Below are 14,620 nucleotides of genomic sequence, written 5' to 3'. Positions count from 1 at the left end.
GGTGTTGGAGAAGACTCCTGAGAGTCCCTTGGACTGCAAGGAGATCCATTTAGTGCATCCTAAAGGAGATCAATCCTGAGTGCTCATTTGAAGGACTGATGTTGAAGCTGAAACTCCAATACTTTGGCCACCTGATGTGAAGACCTGACACATTTGAAAAGACCCTGATCCTGGGAAAGATTGAAGGCAAGAGGAGAACAGAAAGACAGAGGATGAGCTATTTGGATGGCATCATTGTCTCAATGGAGATGAGTCTCGGTAAACTCTGGGAGTTGGTGATGGACAGGGAGGCCTGGAGTGCTGCAGTCCATGGGGTCGCAAAATGTTGCACATGACTGAGTGACTGAACTGAACTGAACTGAACATTGAGAGGGTAACAGGTAGGAAGGCTAGAGGTCCACAAGGAGAAAAGTAGACTGTAAGTGTCAGACATTTCTTTTTCCCTTTTCTATACAAAATTAAAAGGAGGTTTCTTCTAAAATTCTGTGTTACCACAAAGATACCTGGTTCTACCTGAACTTAACATTTTTCCAACTTTGAGCTAACCAATTCATTTTTCTTATGGAAATGTTTTCCTTAAGCTATGTTAGTGAACTATGTATTTACCTTAGAATCTGCCTTCCCTCAAGTCAGTTTGCCTAAAACTCAGAACTGATAATGGCTCAAAAAACCAGTGTGTTTTACTCATGGAAATGTTCTTTTAAGCTATTTTAATAAAACTTCATATTCGCTTGGAAACCTGTCTTTCTTCAAGATTCATGCCAGTTGTTTTATGGCCCAGATGATGCACCTTGTGCTAATGCTATCTCAAAATGCATGTTGTGGGTGACGGGCCTAGTGCCATTCTCTCAGTTTTGAGGCCTTTTCTTTCTCTAATAGGCAGCTTTCTAATATGTATATAACTCCTTGTGAAAAACTAGCAATGGAGCACCCATTCTGTCCCCTTTTGATGTCTATGTCAGGAGCTTTCTCCATCTCTTTTATACTTTAATAAAATGTATTACGCAAAAACTCTGAGTGATCAAGCCTTGTCACTGGCCCCAGATCAAATTCTTCTTCTCCAGAGGCCAAAAATCCCGGTGTTGTTCACAGCTCATAATGACAACCTTCCACTATCATCTTGCTTTTATTATAAGCACTCCTTCTTTCATGTTCTTTTAATTCTGCTTTCCTGCTTTTGGGGGAATGAAAAGTTATTACATAATATTCAGCTCTATTTCTTGATATTCTCTTTCTCTGTCCTTCTCTCTCTTTTTTAGTTATTGCCCTGAGGAGTACATTATAATCTCTAGTTCATATTTTTCACCACTTATTTGCTATTTCAATCCTTTCTGTAAATGGAACCATTCAACTGGTCTTATGCTGATGAAATTTGGTTGGCATTTCTTACAGTGTTAGTTACTCTGCTAACAATGAAATCTTTTGGCTTTAAGTTATCCAAAAATACAATTTGAACTATGTTTAACTGGATAGCAAATTGTGGTTTTACTTTTGTGTGTGCTTTAAAAATATAATTTCATTGTCCTCTGTTTTGCATTTGTTGTTGATGTGAAGTCAGTACTGTCATTATTATGATTCTTTAGTTGCTCAGTTGTGCCTGACTCTTTGCAACTCCATGGATTTTGCAAGTCCACCAGACGCCTCTGTCCAAGGAATTATCCAGGCAAGAATACTGCAGTGAGTTTCCATTCCCTTCTCCAGGGGATTTTCTGACCTGGGGATTGAATCCAGGTTGGGCTTCCCTGGTGGCCCAGATGGTAAAGAGTCTGCCTGAAATGCAGGAGACCTGGGTTTGATCCCTGGGTCGGGAAGATTCACCAGAAAAGGAAATGGCCACACACTCCAGCATTTTTGCCTGGGAAATCCCATGGATGGAGGAACCTGGCAGACTATACTGTCCATGGGATTGCAAAGAGTCAGAACTGAGAGTCTTCACTCCTGCATTACAGGCAGGCTCTTTACTGCCCAAGCCACCAGGGAAGCCTCAATCCCCTTTATTTGTGTGTATATGTATGTGTGCTTATTAAGTGATTTTAGGATTTTATCTATCACTTAATATTCTGTTATTGGACTACCATGTACTTAGGTTTGGTTTTCTGAGCTACTTGTATGTAAAGATTGATCATTTTAATTAACACTTTAAAATTTAATTTTTATTTCTTTAGACAATTTTTCTGTTCAATCCTCCCTCCTTTTCTTTTGAGTCCAATAACATCTTTATATGTTTACTTAATATTGTGTCATATTATTTTGTCCCATTTTAGATAATTTCAATTTATATCAATGATTTATTCTTTTACACTCTTTGTTCATTTAGTAGTTAGCTTGTATTTTAGATTTCAGAAACTTTGTTTTTATGTATTAGAATGTATTTTGTTTTTATGGTTCTAATTTCACTGCTGAGATTTTCTATATTGCTTCTCATTCTCTCCATCTTTTTCTATGAATCTTTGATCATACATATAATAATTATTTTGAAGTCCTTTTTATGCTAGTTCTGCAAGAGATCCAGGTTCAATACCTTGGTCGGAAGATCCCCTGGAAGAAGAATGGCTACCCACTCCAGTATTCTGCCCTTGGAAAATTCCAAGGGCAGAAGAATTATTTTAAGGTCCTTTTATTCTAGTTCATATATACATATATATATATACACACACACACACACATTTGAGGAATTTGTTTCTGCTAATTTTATCTTCATGATGCACATTTTATTTCTTGCTTCCTTAAATTTATTTTCAGTTTTAATTGTATATTAGATATTGTGTATAAAATAACAGGGTTTTCTGAACAACCCTTTTTTATTTTATTTTTTTTGTTTTTCTGAGAATACAAGTTCATTTTTAGGACTAGTGGTTAAGTGAAGAGTTGATCCTTCAGATTCATAACAATAATCACATAGCTATCCACCTATGTAACATACATAAAAACATTTATTTCATTTTAACACATATTATTTAGCATAAATATTACAATAATGAGTAGGATTATATTTAATATAAAAACTTATAGTATCAATAAATATATAGTTTTACTATAATTTCATTATTAAAGCATATTAAATAGATATAGAATAAAGAAGCTAAAGCAATACCAACATAGCAGAGAGATAATACTTCCCTAACATAATGCATGTATCCTGTGGATACATGGTTCAGATCTCCTCAAATGTATAATTGTATAATATAAAGAAATGTTACCAACAATAGCAGAGTAGCAATATTTAAGCAGACAAATGTAATAGCAGAATCTAGAGCTATTCAGCATTATTATTTCTTTAAAAAAAAAAGAAAATCACATATTGTTTCTTAGAAATGTTTTGATATGAAGCAAAATGTTTCCTATGTATGCATATACACATAAAAATCTAAGAATAATTCATTGGCCAGCCAAAAAAACTACTGTTGAAAATAATATTGAAAAAATTGTTAATAAGCTGGAAAATTAATAATGTACAGGATATAAATCATACATTTTTTCGATGACCAGAATTTATACAGTTTTACAAAATCTCAGAGGAAATAAAATGAAAAGAATAATTATAATTATTATTCAAGTTTCTATAACAGAGCAATACTTCTTAGAATTTTCTTTCTTGATGCTCATGGGAGCAAACTACATTTATGAGAAACTGCAGAACAGAAGATAAGTATTAGATCTTTTGTGTGTGTGTGTGTGAACTGGTATTTAGAACTACACATAATTATATTGTTTATACTGTCTGCTTGCTGTTATCTCAAATTGATAATAGAACGTGCATGCATACTAAGTTGCTTCAGTCGTGCCCGGTTCTTTACAACGCTATGAGCAGTAGCCTGCCAGGCTCCTTTGTCCACGGCATTCTCCTTCTATGTCCTCCTTCAGGAGATCTTCCCAACCCAGGAATTGAAACAACATCCCTGTATCTCCTGCATTAGCAGGTGGCTTTCTTTTTCTTTCTTTCTTTTCTTTTTTTTTTTTACCACTAGCACCACCTGGGAAGCCTCCTGATAACAGAATGTTATGAATATTAAGACTAATCTACAAAAGTATTTCTTCTATTTCAAAAGCTGACAGTATTTCTGACAAGTTACTTAGAATTCCCTCATGAACAATCTGTAATTTTCCATGTAGAAAATTCATAATTATAAATTTAATATCTTTATAGATATAGTACTACTCTGATTTTTTTTTCCTTGAATGATCTTTAGGAGTTCGTGGCATTTAGGTAACTTATCTCATCAAAATTGCCACATTCACTGTCATGAAGTTGTTCATCTCATTCATCTGTTATCCTAATCTCCATAAAATTGTTAGTGATGTTTCCCCTCTCATGATCATATCATGATAGAAACATTAAAGACAATTATTGAAAACATTAGTCCTTAAAAATAGTTATACTTACAGATAGAGCAAAGCTGAGCAATAAGAAATTCTAAGTATACCTCTCTCAGATAAGTCACTTTATCCACAAAAATATTTATAATGGGCACTTTAGAAATGGATATAACAACAATTTGGGAAGGAATTAACCAAAAGTTTGGAATTTAAAACTAGTATCACATAGAAGTCAAATTTTCATGCACAGACTAAGTGCTTTCATGTTTATTTTGCCTGCCTTATTTTCCTCCCCATTTTTAAGTGAATGAAAGGCTAGGATAATTAAAGCATGAAAATAAATGATATTAAGTTAGTTCTTGCAAAATTTAAAGCTATGAGGATTAATAATAGAACTCAGAAATCAATGAGATCTTTCAACAGAGGCATTTTTGAGGCTCACTAAACCCTTTTGGCAAAATGTTATTATATTTTATACCTCATATGTTTTTAATGATGCATATTAATTCCATCTGTTTGACTAGAAGCATCGTATCTCTTCATGGACATATTATTTCACATATATTGCTATACTTGAAAATTCAGTTAACATATTTCAAACAGATGTCATTATTTAAAGCTATGATCATTTTGAGAAGGAAATGAGGTCTGCTTTATTTGTATATTTTAAATCATACAAATTTTATATTCTATGCATTACATATTTATATATTTTATATATTCTAAAACTTACATTTTCTAGGGGTTAATTCTAAATTTAATTATTGACAAAATAAAATTTGTTTCACTTTTTCTTGGGTGCTTTTAAACATTTAGCCTTTTGAAAGTTAAAAAAAGATTGACTTTTAATCAGCATTTTTTAGAAATATAGATATCTATTTTCAAATTAAGGTAAAGAAAAGTAATTTGTTTTTCCTTATATTAAAAGAATTTAGGTTATTTTCTTACATTGCACATGGATTACCTTGAAGAATTTCAGGATAGCTGGATATGAAGCAGCCACCCTACTTAAAAAAAATAAAAAAGGAAGTTATGAATTAAAGATACAATAATTTATTTTATATTTTCCTTGCTCATATTCACCATTGTCATAAACTTTGAACAACAACAATGAAAAATATTGAAATATATATTACGGTAGGAATAAGATGCCCACTGTTATTGAAGAATTAACTACAACAAAATTGCCCTCTCACTATAAATAACCAGAAAACCAAATAAAACATATGAAACAACTCTTTTCAGACATGGGCAATGGCCAACATAGGATTTCCTTCTTCAAAGAAGGAAACAAACAAGGTGAATGTTATGACTGCTCCACTTTACTTCCTGGAGGCAAATTTCAAGCTGTAGTTAAGGAAGGGTAATAAAAGAGAGTCTAGCAGTTTAGGAGACAGAAATCTAAGTTGAAAGAGTTTTAAGACCTAGCTATACATGAATCATCAGGCAGAGGTCTCAAACTGGGTCTCACATTGCTAGACGTAAAATATTGTCTGTTAGTTGCTCAGTCATATCCGTGAACTGTAGCCACCAGGTTTTCTGTCTTCGGAATTGTCCAGGCAAGAATACTAGAGTAGGTAGCCTTTCCCTTCTCCAGGGGATCTTCTCAATTCTGAGACTGAACCCAGGTCTCCTGCATTGCAGGCAGATTCTTTACCATCTGAGCCACCAAGGCAGCCCACCATTAACAATTCAGCAAGCTTTTAAATAATCAGTCTGAACCCAAATAACTTACCTGTGCGAAAGAACAAAATTCCTCATTATTTAAAGGAATACAACAAAATATCCCACTTTTTAATGTAAAATTAATAATATTTGGAAACTAACAAAATTCTCTCCATGAACAAACTTTGATCAAGCTCATCTGAGCTCTCATTTAAATTCAGAGCTTCTGTGTCCTTTCTTGTAGCACATGCATACTAAGTCGCTTCAGTTGTGTTCAACTTTTTGTGACCATAGTTTACCAGGCCTTTCTGTCCATGGGATTCTCCAGGCAAGAATACTGGAATGGGTTGTTATTTCCTCCTCCAGGGAATCTTCCTGACCCATAGATCAAACCCTTTATCTCCTGCATTGACAGGTGGGTTCTTTACCACTGTGTCATCTGGGAAGCCCAGTCCAGTTCTAACAAGAAACCTGCTAAGTCATTCTATCCAGCATCATCACCTGCCCCCTTGATATCTGATCTAATTCTTTACCCCACACCCTTGATACCTAATTACCCTGATCTGCTTCCAGCAAGAATTTTGTTATGTTGGTTTACCTGGAATCTCCACACAGCCTTGATTTCTTGCAGTAACTTTCTATGCATTGACACCCACTTTTCCTTGCTGCATTCAGAATTGGGCCCAGCTCTTCACTAAGTTCTCTTTCTCCCCATTACAATCATGTTGTATACATAATAAAATTTGTCCTACCTCTTTAATTTCTGTCTGCACTGGTTTTCTTTGATTAAAAACCAATAAAAGTTATTAGGCATAATATAGCTGAGGATAAAGACAGCAGCATAGCTATCTATATCCCTACATTTTTTTCTCCAAAGATATGAGAAAATAAGAAGGGATAAGTAAATCCTACACAAAATCATGCCCTGGGCACATCTGGAAAAAAAAAAAAAGAGCTGAAAATACCAACTAACTCTGAGTGAAAAGGGCAAAACACCAATCCCAAGTTGAAATCTTTCTTGCTACTGCCTTATCCAGACAGAAGGTGAAAGTGAAAAACGTGAAAATGTTAGTTGCCCTGTCATGTCCGACTCTGCAACCCCATAGACTGTACCCCACTAGGCTTCTCTGTCCATGGATTTCTCTAGGCAAGAATACTGGAGTAGGTAGTTACTCCCTTCTTTAGGAGGTCTTCCCAACTCAGGGATCAAATCTAGGTCTTCTGCATTGCAAGGGGATTTGTTAATGTCTGAGCCATCAGGGAATGTAGGTGGGAAAGCAAATCAATACAAATTTTCTGGAAGAGAATTTGTCAATAATTAATTAATCTGCACATGTGCTTATTTTTTGACCCAGCAATCACACTTCTAAGACTCTACCCTAAAGACACATCTCCAAGAATACAAAAATACATTTGAACCAGATTATTTAATTTTTATGTAATTGCAACATATTTAGTATAGCCTAAATATCCTGAGGTAGGAAAATTTTGAAGAAAGTATGCTCAGTCCTCATAATGGAATACTATGTAGCCTTTAAAAACTGAGAACAATCTCTATGCATTCATTTGGAGTGATTTTCAGTTTATGCAGCCAAATGAAACAACTAAAATGAAGGAAAAAACTATAATACACTATTTGTCATGTAAAAATGATGGGGACAGAGGAAAATAGAGATATGTCTGATCATTGGTGCAAAACAGTTGCAGAAAGGGTGATCCACAAACTAAAGAGATGATTTAGCTACAAGAAAGGAAGTGGGTACATGATACATATGTATAATCTTTACTGGATGCCGTATTAGCAATAAATGAATATTTATTATTTGCAGTAAATTGTGTCAAAAAAACTTATAGTTTCAAGTTGAAAACAGCTGAATCATTAATTTTACAAAACGGTAGACAGTGTGAAGTACAATATGGGTATCACTTTTAACCAGAGATTATTTCCAGTAGATTTTTTTTTCTTTAATGATACTCAATCATTAGGTCATCTGTCCAAAACAGCTCTTTGAAGTAATAAAGACATAGTATTTATGTGCTAAAGTCTTATTTGTAAGGCCTCCTCAGACAGCCATTTTGCTTTTTCTGCCTTTTTGCATTTCTTTTCCATGGGGATGGTCTTGATCCTTGTCTCCTGTACAGTGTCACAAACCTCCGTCCACAGTTCATCAGGCACTCTGTCTACCAGATCTAGTCCCTTAAATTTATTTCTCACTTCCACTGTATAATCATAAGGGATTTGATTTAGGTCATACCTGAATGGTCTAGTGGTTTTCCCTACTTTCTTCAATTAAAGTCTGAATTTGGCAATAAGGAGTTCATGATCTGAGCCACAGTCGGCTCCCTGTCTTGTTTATGCTGACTGTGTAGAGCTTATTCATCTTTGGCTGCAGGGAATATAATCAATATGATTTCGGTGTTGACCATCTGGTGATGTCCATGTGTTGTCTTCTCTTGTGTTGTTGGAAGAGGGTGTTTGTATGACCAGTGCATTCTCTGGGCAAAACTCTATTAGGCATTGCCTTGCTTCATTCTGCATTCCAAGGCCAAATTTGCCTGTTACTCCAGGTGGTTTCTTGACTTCCTACTTTTGCATTCCAGTTCCCTATAATGAAAAGGACATCTTTTTTGGGTGTTCATAGAACCGTTCAACTTCAGCTTCTTCAGCGTTACTGGTTGGGGCATAGATTTGGATTACCATAATATTGAATGGTTTGCCTTGGAAATAAACAGAGATCATTCTGTTGTTTTTCAGACTGCATCCAAGTACTGCATTTCAGACTCTTTTGTTGATCATGATGGCTACTCCATTTCTTCTAAGGTATTCCTGCCCGCACTAGTAGATATAATGGTAATCTGAGTTAAATTCACCCATTCCAGTCCATTTTATTTCTCTGATTCCTAGAATGTTGACATTCACTCTTGCCATCTCCTGTTTGACCACTTCCAATTTGCCTTGATTCTTGGACCTAACGTTCCAGGTTCCTATGCAATATTGCTCTTTACAGCATCAGACCTTGCTTCTATCACCAGTTACATCCACACCTGGGTATTGTATTTGCTTTCGCTCCATCCCTCCATTCTTTCTGAAGTTATTTCTCCGTTGATCTCCAGTAGCATATTGGGCACCTACCGGCCTGGGGAGTTCTTTCAGTATCCTATCATTTTGCCTTTTCATACTATTCATGGGGTTCTCAAGTCAAGAATACTGAAGTGGTTTGCCATTCCCTTCTTCAGTGGAACACATTCTGTCAGACTTCTCCACCATGACCCATCAGTCTTGGGTGGCCCACACAGCATGGCTTAGTTTCATTGAGTTAGACAAGACTGTGGTCCATGCAAAGAAATAGAGGGAAACAACAGAATCAGAAAGACTAGAGATCTCTTCAAGAAAATTAGAGATATCAAGGGAACATTTCATGCAAAGATGGGCTCAATGAAGGACAGAAATTGTAGTGACCTAACAGAAGCAGAAGATATTAAGAAGAGGTGGCAAAAATACACAGGAGAACTGTACAAAAAAGAGCTTCATGACCCAGATAATCATGATGGTGTGATCATCTAGAGCCAGACATCCTGGAATGTGAAGTCAAGTGGGCCTTAGAAACCATCACTACGAACAAAGCTGGTGGAGGTGATGGAATTGTAGTTGAGCTATTTCAAATTCTGAAAGATGATGCTGTGAAAGTGCTGCATTCAATATGCCAACAAATTTGGAAAACTCAGTAGTGGCCACAGGACTGGAAAAGGTCAGTTTTCATTCCAATCGCAAAGAAAAGCAATGCCAAAGAATGCTCAAACTACCACACAATTGCACTCATCTCACACGCTAGTAAAGTAATGCTCAAAATTCTCCAAGCCAGGCTTCAGTAATATTAAACCATGAACTTCCAGATATTCAAGCTGGTTTTAGAAAAGGCATAGGAACCAGAGATCAAATTGCCAACATCTGCTGGATCATCAAAAAAGCAAGAGAGTTCCAGAAAAACATCTATTTCTGCTTCATTGACTATGCCAAAGCCTTTGACTGTGTGGATCACAATAAATTGTAGTAAATTCTGAAAGGGATGGGAATATCAGACCACCTGAAGTGCCTTTTGAGAAAACTATATGCAGGTCAGGAAGCAACAGTTAGAACTTATATGCAGAGTACATCATGAGAAATGCTGGGCTGGAAGAAGCACAAGCTGGAATCAAGATTGCTGGGAGAAATATCAAAAGCTCAGATATGCAGATCACACTACCCTTACAGCAGAATGTGAAGGGGAATTAAAAAGTCTCTTGTTGAAACTGAAAGGGGAGAGTGATAAAGTTGGCTTAAAGCTCAACGTTCAGAAAACTAAGATTATGGCATCTGGTCCCATCACTTCATGGGAAATAGATGGGGAAACAGTGGAAATAGTGTCAGACTTTACATTTTTGGGGGATCCAAAATCACTGCAGGTGGTGATTGGAGCCATGAAAATAAAAGACACCCACTCCTTGGAAGAAAAGTTATGACCAACCTAGATAGCATATTCAAAAGCAGAGACATTACTTTGCCAACAAAGGTCCATCTAGTCACGGCTATGGTTTTTCCAATGGTCATGTATGGATGTGAGCGTTGAACTGTGAAGAAAGCTGAGTGCTGAAGAATTGATGCTTTTGAACTGTGGTGTTGGAGAAGACTCTTGAGAGTCCCTTGGACTGCAAGGAGATCCAACCAGTCCATCCTAAAGGAGATCAGCCCTGGGATTTCTTTGGAAGGAATGATGCTAAAGCTGAAACTCCAGTACTTTGGCCACCTCATGTGAAGAGTTGACTCATTGGAAAGACTCTGGTGCTGGGGGGGATTGGGGGCAGGAGGAGAAGGGGACGACCCAGGATGAGATGGCTGGATGGCATCATTGACTCGGTGGACATGAGTTCGTATAAACTCTGGGAGATGGTGATGAACAGGGAGGCCTGGTGTGCTGCGATTCATGGGGTGGCAAAGAGTCAGACACAGTTTAGTGACTGAAGTGAACTGAACTGAAGAATTTCTAAACATATAGAATTTTGTATATATTATCTCAAGCAGAGTTTATTTTAGGTGCTAAATCAATAGGGATTTTGTGTTATCACCTTTTCTCCTGTTTACATTGAAATAAAATACATTGCACTTTAATCTGTTGGAAAACTATATTATATTGACCTCATTAAAATAAGACAGGCTGATATTATTAGAAAATTGTAAACCTATTTATCTTTGAAATCAATAAGTATACATTTACATACATATGCATCTATGTGAAAAGTTCTGAAAGAGATGGGAATACCAGACCACCTCACTTGCCATTTGAGAAATCCGTACACAGGTCAGGAAGCAACAGTTAGAACTAGACATGAAAAAACAGACTGGTTCCAAATAGGAAAAGGAGTACTTCAAGGCTGTATATTATCACCCTGCTTATTTAACTTATATGCAGAGTACATCATAAGAAACAGTGGGCTGGATGAAGCACAAGAAGGAATCAAGATTGCTGGGAAAAATATCAATAACCTCAGATATGCAGATGACACCACCCTTATGGCAGAAAGTGATGAAGAACTGAAGAGCCTCTTAACAAAAGTGAAAGAGGAGAGCGAAAAAGTTGGCTAAAACTCAACATTCAGAAAACTAAGATCATGGCATCCGGTCCCATCACTTCATGACAAATAATGGGGAAACAGAGGAAACAGTGGCTGAATTTATTTTTTTGGGCTCCAAAATCAGTGCAGATGGTGACTGCAGCCATGAAATTATAAGACATTTACTCCTTGGAAGAAAAGTTATCCTCAACCTAGACAGCATATTAAAAAGCAGAGACATTACTTTGCCAACAAAGGTCCTTCTAGTCAAAGGTATGGTTTTTCCAGTACTCATGTATGGATGTGAGAGTTGGACTGTAAGAAAGCTGAGCACTGATAAGTTGATCTTTTTGAACTGTGATGTTGGAAAAGACTCTGAAGAGTCCATTGGACTGCATGGAGATCCTACCTGTCCATTCTAAAAGAGATCACTCCTGAATATTCATTGGAAGGACTGATGTTGAAGCTGAAACTCCAATACTTTGACCACCTGATGTGAAGACCTGACTCATTTTAAAAGACCCTGATGCTGGGAAAGATTGAAGGCAAGAGGAGAAGGCGATGACAAAGGATAAGTAGGTTGGATGGCATTACGTCTCAATGGAGATGAGTTTGGCTAAGCTTTGAGAGTTGGTGATGGACAGGGAGGCCTGGCATGCTGTTGTCCATGGGTCCACAAAGAGTTGGACACAACTGAGTGACTGAACTACACTGAACTGAATGCATATAAGTATTCAAAATAATAAAGATGACTATGATCTGATATCTTAGATCAGATCTTGTGTGGTACAATTTGACAATGCACAACTTTCAAAATCATACGTGACAGCATTGCACAAACATTATTTCATTTAAGGCATTTCTTTGAATTAATTTGCAGTCACTTCCTCCAAATGGAAGCTTGACACTTCATAGAAACAGTCATATCCTGAACTAGGTATCAAAGCCAGCTATTGAAATCCATCTATTGAAATTTTATTCAGAGTTTTAATTGCTGTCTTGTCCTTTTATGTTATTCCATGCCCTATCCAGATAAAGTAGGATTATATAATTTAAATTAATGGAGAAAATGGCTGAATTTTTAGACATTTATCTCTTTACAAGTTTCTTGGCTTTCAAAAGTTCCATTCTTCACTCTTCTTCCCAGGAATCATCAAGCAATAAATAATAATAACAATATCCTGAGGGTAAAAAATATCAATCTGTATTCCCAAGGAGGCACACTTTGTGGCATTTTTCTAAGATTATTCCATGCAACTTACTCATGATAATAGTAGTATAGTCATATTAGTATTAGTCTTATTCTCCAAATAAATATGATTAAAAGATTCTTTTTTTTCCTAAAGAAAGCTGAATGATACACTAGAAAGATTATTGGGAGGTCATTATGTGTAATAATTTGAGTTTTCTTAAGTTCTTGGACCCGATTCCAAGGTGGGGTGTGTGGGGTGGGAGTTATTTCCTCACAGGTTTGTGCTTACTAAGTCACTTTAGTCTTTGTCCAACTCTTGGAGACTCTGTAGCCCTCCAGGCTCCTCTGTCCAAGGGATTCTCCAGGCAAGAACACTGGAGTGGGTTGCTGTTTCCTTCTCTTGGGGATCTTCCTGACCCAGGGATCAAACCTGCATCTCTTTATGTCTCCTGCATTGTCCAGCAGATTCTTTACCACTAGCCCAACCTGGGAATACCTCACACAGCACCAAGGAATTCTTGAACACCAGAGGAACACCATGCCCTCTCCAGACATCTCCAGGTGTTTTCCTGGCATCTCCAGGTGCTCATCAACTCTCCACACTATCTTCTTTTGGGGTTTCATGGAGGCTTCTTTACACGTGAATAAATAAGTTATTAGTTATTCACTCTCACCCATTCCTCTCTCTTCCCCAGAGTTTGGGAGAGGGGTGGGACTGAAAGTTCCAACTCTCTGATTACACAATTGGCTCCACTGCCAGCCAGGATCCATCCTTAGGTGCTTTCCAAAAGTCACCTCATTAACATAACATAACAGACATTTTAAGGTCTCATTGCTTAGGAAATTCCAAGATTTGAGGAGCTGTGAGCCAAGAACCTAGGATAGTTTCTTATTATAATTTATGATATCTCAATTCTGTAAGGAAAAAGCTGAGGAACAGAGGTGTCAAGAGATTGGCCAGTATTGGCATCCACAGATTTGAACAGAACTGTCAATGAAACCCATCTATTGAATCAAGCATTCTACTAGCTACTTTTCAAACTTCTTTTCTACTAAAAAGTAGAAAATCTTTCTGCAGTGTTCCAGAATAATCATACAAAAAATGTTAAGACAATTTTGTAACATGGCCTTGAAAATTTATATATACTTTTATCCTTTGTAGATTTATGGAAAGTAATCAAAATAAAGAATTTGCCTGTTAAATCACATGTAAAATAAACTTTTTTTTTCTTTTAACAATAGTCTTTATTTTTATACACAGCAGTACAAAATGAGGCAGTGCCTCAAAGGGTGACTTGGAGTTAGAAAATCCATCCTGAGTGTGAAAGTGTTAGTGTTAGGCACTCAGTTGTTTCAGATTCTGTGTGACTATATGGACAGTAGCCTCCCAGGCTCCTCTGTCCATGGGATTTCCCAGGTAAGAATACTGCAGTGGGTTGCATTTGCTTCTCCATAAACTGTCTTTTTAATAGGAAGGTTTGTACTAAAATTCAGTTCTTTTGATGAACTCATCAATAAAATCTTAATGTGCTGATGATTAAATGTTATGATCCATTTTAAACTTTTGTGCACTAATATAATAAGCAATATTTTATAGAGAAAACATTATTTTCAACCCTTACTATGTATGTTTAGTCACTTTCTAGCTCCCAAGAAATATTTTTAATATGTACATTATAGCCAAGTTACATTATAATACATCTGAAAGACACAAAGCACTATGTACATGCACGTGGGTGCTCAGTTGTGCCTGACTCTTTGCAACCCCTGGCAGACTGTATCCCACCAAACTCCTTTCCATGGGATTATCCAGGCCCCACAAGGCCCTACACTTTTTTCTTAAAAACTCTGATTATC

Source organism: Ovis canadensis, chromosome 1, assembly GCF_042477335.2.
Source record: "Ovis canadensis isolate MfBH-ARS-UI-01 breed Bighorn chromosome 1, ARS-UI_OviCan_v2, whole genome shotgun sequence".
NCBI lineage: Eukaryota > Metazoa > Chordata > Mammalia > Artiodactyla > Bovidae > Ovis > Ovis canadensis.
This window is presented reverse-complemented; position numbering follows the sequence as displayed.